Source organism: Nannospalax galili, unplaced genomic scaffold (genome assembly GCF_000622305.1).
Source record: "Nannospalax galili isolate Female #2095 unplaced genomic scaffold, S.galili_v1.0 scaffold241, whole genome shotgun sequence".
NCBI classification, from domain to species: domain Eukaryota; kingdom Metazoa; phylum Chordata; class Mammalia; order Rodentia; family Spalacidae; genus Nannospalax; species Nannospalax galili.
Window position 1 is genome coordinate 1,574,137 of NW_008345602.1, and position 6,493 is coordinate 1,580,629.

General features: G+C 38.7%; 1 pseudogene; it reads right to left on the reverse strand.

Moving 5' to 3' along the window:
* Nucleotides 1–1,834: 1,834 nt before the first annotated feature.
* On the reverse strand, nucleotides 1,835–2,765 carry LOC103741001 (annotated as a pseudogene).
* Nucleotides 2,766–6,493: the final 3,728 nt, after the last annotated feature.

Below are 6,493 nucleotides of genomic sequence, written 5' to 3' on the forward strand. Positions count from 1 at the left end.
ACTCAGTGGGTAAAGGGGTTCCCTGTGCAAGCCCGGTGACCTGAGTTCAATCCATGGAACCCATATAAATGTGGAAGGAGAGAACTGACTCCACAAAGTTTTCCTCTGACCTCTATGTATATACCATGGCACAGATGCCCTCCCCCCCAATGGACTTTGCTTAGAGCTAAACGTTATAAATAAAAGAAAGCGTTTAATTTTTTATTTTTCTTCAATATTAACAGAGCTAATAAAAGCAATTGTGATACAAAGATAAGTTAGATCCTAGTTTCTTTGTTAAGACATGGAAAACAGGGAATTCTTGGGTAAGAATTACCTAAGTTGGTTATAAACCATAGAATACTCTAAATGAATACACGGTATGCTGAGGAGAATGCACACACAGATACATGTTGGAAAGTTCAACATATGTTCATATAATGATTGGTAAATAAGAGAGTCTAACAGCAAAAAACAATTCAAAGAGAAGCATACAAACAAGCTTTACTGGAGTTAACAGATTAAAAACATACGGTCTAGTTTTCCTTTCCTTTCCTTTTAATGGTTTTAACGTTCTTTGACATCAAGGAGATCCTTTACAGTGACTTTGGTGTCCTCCAGTCGTGCTTGTGAGTCAGTTCTAACACACACTAGCTTTTGGACTTTTTAAACCGGTCAAGTTACTTTATCTCCTAGTTTCGTGTGTGTGTGTGTGTGTGTGTGTGTGTGTGTGTGTGTGTGTCTACACACAGTGTGGAGTTCAGAGGTCAAAGTCTGGAGTCTTCCTCCATTGTTCCCCCTCTTAATTTTTGAGACAGGGTCTCACTGAACCTGGATGTCATTGACTGCTAGACTTGCTGATAAATGAGTGCCAGGATCCCCCTCCCCCAAGTCCCTTCTTCCCTCTCCCTGCCTCTAGTCTCTTTTTGTCTCAGCTCTGGGGTCCTGGTTTTTTTCTTTTTTTCTTTGTGTTTTTTGTACACATTTAGTTTTATTGTAATAAAGCAACTTGTACACTTTTAACATTTAAAGCTGAGCATCATCTTCTTTCCTTTCCAGTGAAAACAAAAAATTGAAAAATAAACAAAATTACAATAGAGAATGTCAGTTCTAAATAGAATCCTGCAGGTTCTGCTGATTCACCCACTGAGTGGCAGGGCTCAGGGCACCGTGAGGAGAGAAGTTTATCTTCAAAGTGTCATCTTAAACTGCAAGGATGCCCATTAAACATCACAATTAACATGCCAAAGGAGAAGCCATGTTATCAAAATGCCCACTTAACCCACCCAAATATCTCAAACGCACCCTTTGTTGACCTTCTATACCATTTTTTTTTTTTTTTTTACTTTTTTCTTTTTATTAAACAAGAGAGTAGACAGGTATATGGTGGTAAATGCTAACTGTCCATATTCACATAGAGACACAGTATAATCCCTGAGCCCGATATACAGAGAATGGAGGAAAAAGCTAGAATTCTATGCACTACTCTACAGGGTCCCAGAACCCCCAGCTTCCAGCAGAGCCAAGGGAGCAGAAGGCTTTTCTCTTTTCCCACAGAGCACAGTGGTGGTGGCAAGTTCACAGTTTGAGACAAGGGACCAAAATGAATTTAGAACAGAAGAGTGGTGACTCTTTTTCTGTTGCACTCTGCTCAAGGTTATTTCCCCCAAATATGTTGAGATCCATTGTGTTGAGAAAAGAGACTTCAAAAACAGGGTGACTGAGCACAAGGGGCAGAGGTAGGGGAAGACTGCAACTTGCTCCCAGGGGCTGGAGGAAATTACAAAATAAAAAGAAAATTTAAAAAAAGAGGAAGGTTGGAATCCACCAGTGTTCTTTTCTTTCAGTCACCTCCTTCATCCTCCTCTCCTTCTTCTCCATCATCATCTCCATCTTCTTCACCTTCATCCTCATCCTCTTCGTCAATATCTACCAACCCTTCATCATCATCTTCATCATCATCGTCATCTTCCCCTTCTTCTTCATCATCCATATCAGGAACCAAGTAGTACTGTAAGGGATTTGGCCAGATGTCGTCCTTGATGACCTCTCGTAATTCATCTGCGCCTGCGTCAGGTGATAGTCACTCTCTGGTTCATGCTATCTCTTCCTGCTGGCTTTATTCTGTGTGGCTTGAGCGTTTCATCAAATCCTTTCCAGATTTCCATTTGATTTCAGTGGACTTCTCATTCAGATGAAATTCTTTGGAGAGAACTTTATTTTTAAAGTAAGGATTTTCATCAAAATAAAAATCTATTCTGTAATCTGATTTTATATCTTCAAATTCTGTCACTTCAACTCTGCTGCTGGTAAAGTGCCTGCCACACTAACAGAACAGATGTTGACAAACGTTGCTACCCCAAAATTTGGGATTTTGGCTATAAATTCTGACCTCTTCTGAATAAATGGTTGACAGAGTTTGTTATATTTCTGTTCCATGTTCAAAATTTCCTCACTGGCTTGTTCATTAAGTCTGTCTATTTCATTTTGTACTTCATCAATATGTTCAATTTCTTTTTGTTGTTTTTCTCCCTTCTGCAAGCCCAGAGAGTCGACAAGTCGGCCAGCTTTGGGGCAGCCACAGGTCGGGGCTTCTTGGGCTGAGCCAGAGGCTCTGATTGCCGTTTTGGGGCCATGCCATGATGCAGGTCTGCGAGTAGAGCACCGACCGCCCAAGGCGGCTGGCAGCAGGAAGCTGGGAGCCTGGGGTCATAGTTTCTATGTTGGTACTTGAGCTCAGAACTCAGATTCTCATGTTTGTGTGGCAGGCACTTTACCAACTGCATCGTCTTCCAACACTGCTCTGACTTCCTTTATGTGCATAGTCATTGAGAAGAAATGATACTGTAAAGTGATTCGCACACAACTGGTGCTCAGTAGATAGAACTTTCTCTCTTCTCTTCAAGAAGCCTATTATTGTGTCTGATACTCAAAAACTAGGCTTTGTGGGAAATATGGCAAGAAAAAAGCTGGATGGGTGGGGAACAGGAATGATGGTGGGAGTTCCCTGTGGCATTAACTTATGTGTGGATAAATTAATGAAGCTGGTCATAAATGGGCTGTTTTCAATATTCTTCCATGTTAACCATCATGACCAAATTAAATACACATAAAACCAACTTGAGGAGATTTGTCACTCAGAAAACCAAAACAAGTAAACTCTGAAGTGATGGTTCTGAGAGGGTGGGACATGTAAGGTCATTTAGTGATGGCAGAATAGAATGGAAAATTTCAGAGTGCACCACATATAGCAAGGATAAACTTTGTTACACCAAACCTTCAGTTCTGACATACAAATACACAATGCCTGTGTATATATTGAGTTATATTGTAAAAAATATTGCTACTGTACATTGTGGTTTAAAATAAAGTTTAAAGGTCAGTACTCAAAAGCAAAGAAATATCTACATCTTTTTTCAATAAATTTGATTCTCTCTTGGCCTTTTGTGAAGACATGGAGTCTTTGCTTCTAGGGACTACATCTTCTATCTTAAGATCCTTGTCCTTGAGTCATTTCCAAGTTTTGCAGGTATTATTTCAGATGACTATGTACCTTTATTAATATATCCACACATTCTATTCATACAAAGGTTAAAAAAATCAAGTTGAAGAAAAAATGTGAAAGTGAATTAAAAAAATTATTTTTCTTCAAATTCTTGGTCACTCTTCTGAAAGGTAGTCTCATAATATTATATCAAGAGAATTACCAAATAGACTAACTCAATTTTTTTCTAAATAATACTTTCTCAAATCACTCAGTAACCACAGATCAATGAAAGTATTGTAATGCCTGAATTAGGAATATGGCCTTAGTGAAAACAAAGTGAAGGCCACAATGTAGGACCCAACAGTACCCTCCCCTCTCTGTCCTCCGTCAGAAGCTCCCTCCTGTGCTAACACAGTCACTTCATTTGGTTCCTAAACAAAGGCAGGTGGTAGATGTTCTCATTTTACAGCTGTGAAAAATGAGGCATTGACTGGCTGTCACTTGCCTCATCCATTCAGAATCCTAACCCAGCTCTGCCTGCTTGACTCCTAGCCTGAGCAATATCCATCCCTCTCTACTGATTCCTGCACTGTCCCTGGAAAACCCATTTCTTCATTCCTTTGACTTCTTCCTGCTTTCTTCCCATCAGAATCCATTGTCTATATTAGATTATTTATACAAAAATGATGGCAGTAATGTTATTTTCCTTGCATTTCCATTTGCAAGGCCAGGAAGGGATATTTTAGGGAAGGGAGCTGAAGGATCATGGAAGGGGAAAAGTATGTAATGGGGCTCTTATATCTCACCAGCAAGGCACTGATGATTTTGCCTATCTTTAATCATTAGTTCTCTCATGATAGTGAAAGACTGCCCAACCTCTGATCCCTTTCAGGATCTGCTCTGCTCCTCCATGCTTTGCATGCCCTATTTGTTTAAGTCCAGTCTGCTTTGTTAACATGCAGAGGTTTTCTTGTCTAAAAGCAAAACAAATTATTGTTAGTTGGACGCCAAACAGTTTTTAAACAATCAATTTAGCAGACGCTTCATTTTCTGTTTCTGTGATTCCACTCTGTACATTCCATATACAGTAAGCTACTGAAGATAAAATATAGAATCTGTGGGAAGTAACCTTTGTCTTTTATCAGAACAGTTTCTTTGCTGTAAAGTTAATGTTTGATACCCTGATTCTCAGGCCAAAGAAGGCCAGTTCTACTAAAAAATGAAGTTTTGGAGCTCACCTTCATCTCACCAGGTGCCAGGAGCTCCTTTGGACTTAGTGATCCCAGTTTGGAATGCAGGGAGACATCCTCAAAAGACATATTTAGCCAGGTTATGAGGACAGGTAGATGGTCCACTCATGTGCAAGGACAGATTGAGTTCATGCTTGCCTGCTCAAAGTCTTATCAGCATCAGCTCAGTCCTTTTGTAAAGATGTAGTTTCTACTAAAGCAGTGGAGACAGTCTCCCATAGCAACCATGTATAAATATCAGTGTTTTGACTTTCACAGTAGGTCCACATCCACATATAAGTAATGCAGTGTTAGTTAGTTTTTCATCACTGCGCCAAATACCTGGGAGAAACAACTTGAAAGATGAAAGAGTTGTTTTTTCTTGTGGTTTTGGATGTTTCAGTGTGTGGTTGGCTGATTTCATGGCTTTGGGCTTGAGGCAAAGCAGAAACATCATGGCGGAGGAAGTATGTGACAGAGGTGACTCACCTGATGGTGGTCAGGAAGCAAAGAGCAATAGGAAGGACTAGGTATAACCTTCAAGGGCACACCCTGGGCACTCAGTTCTACCACCCAATGATGTATTCAAAATTTTAATCTCTCTGTGATTAGGTACTTCAGTGATTTAAGAGTCTCTGGAAACACACTCACAAATAAAGGGCACACAGAGATGGAGATGCCCTTTACTAATCTCCTTAAGTGTCTATAGACTCAATTAAGTTGACAATCAAGATTAGCCATCACAATTGATTTGCTAATACTGCAAAGCAGAGCTAACTTTTTTCCCCATTGACTTTCGAATTGACTCATTTCCTTTAATTGAAAGAGTGTATTTCTCCTCTTTCCTGCAGTGCCTCCTTTGCCATAATTCAAACATCCAATGTGTGTGTGTGTGTGTGTGTGTGTGTGTGTGTTTATTTCTTTATTTTTCTGTCTGGCCCTTGGCCCTTTTGTTTGTCCTTCTGCCACAAGTTCTCTGAACTTGTTCCCCATAGATAATTTTGGATATTTTTGCTTAAAAATAAACATTTAGAATCACTTTACCCAATTCTATTAATACATTTGTTGGGAGTTTTGACTGAAATTACGTTGACTATCATTTTAGAATTACTAGTTGAATATCCCTTATCTGAAATGCTTTGAACCAAAAATGAATCAAATTTGTACTGCTTCCTACATACAGTGAGATGCCCTCTGGGATGGCACTCCAGTCTGAACACCAAGTTCATCTATGTTTCCTACATACCTTATGTACATAGCCAGAAGGTAATTTTATATAATATTTTCAATGATTTTGCGCTTATAACAAAGCTTCACAGTGCAGAATTTTCCACTGTGGCATCATGCAATGCAGCTTTTTGGGATCTGAATGGTCAATTTACATAATTTTTATAATCATGATTTCAGTTTCTAATCTATATTTATAAGATTTTTCTCCATTTATTAGGTCTTCCAAAATATCTCTTGATAAGTAGTTACATTTTTATTTGAAAAGACTTTAAACATCTTTATTTGGAGTATTCTTGAGCATATAGTATTTTTGTTGTAACCTAAAATTGGGTCCTAAAATTTTCTGTTATTGATGATATATGCAATATTGTATATTTAGTTAGGAATTATAATCATTTATGTTTTTATCCTTTTGAATTTTCTATATAAACAACATTGTATTCTGCATTTTTCATTCATTCCTTTTTTTTTTCTTTTTCAGGTCTGCCAATATGTACAAGAAATTTCATAAGACAAAATGGGGCTGGCAAGATGGCACAGCAGTAAGTGCTGTAACCTGAGTTGGATC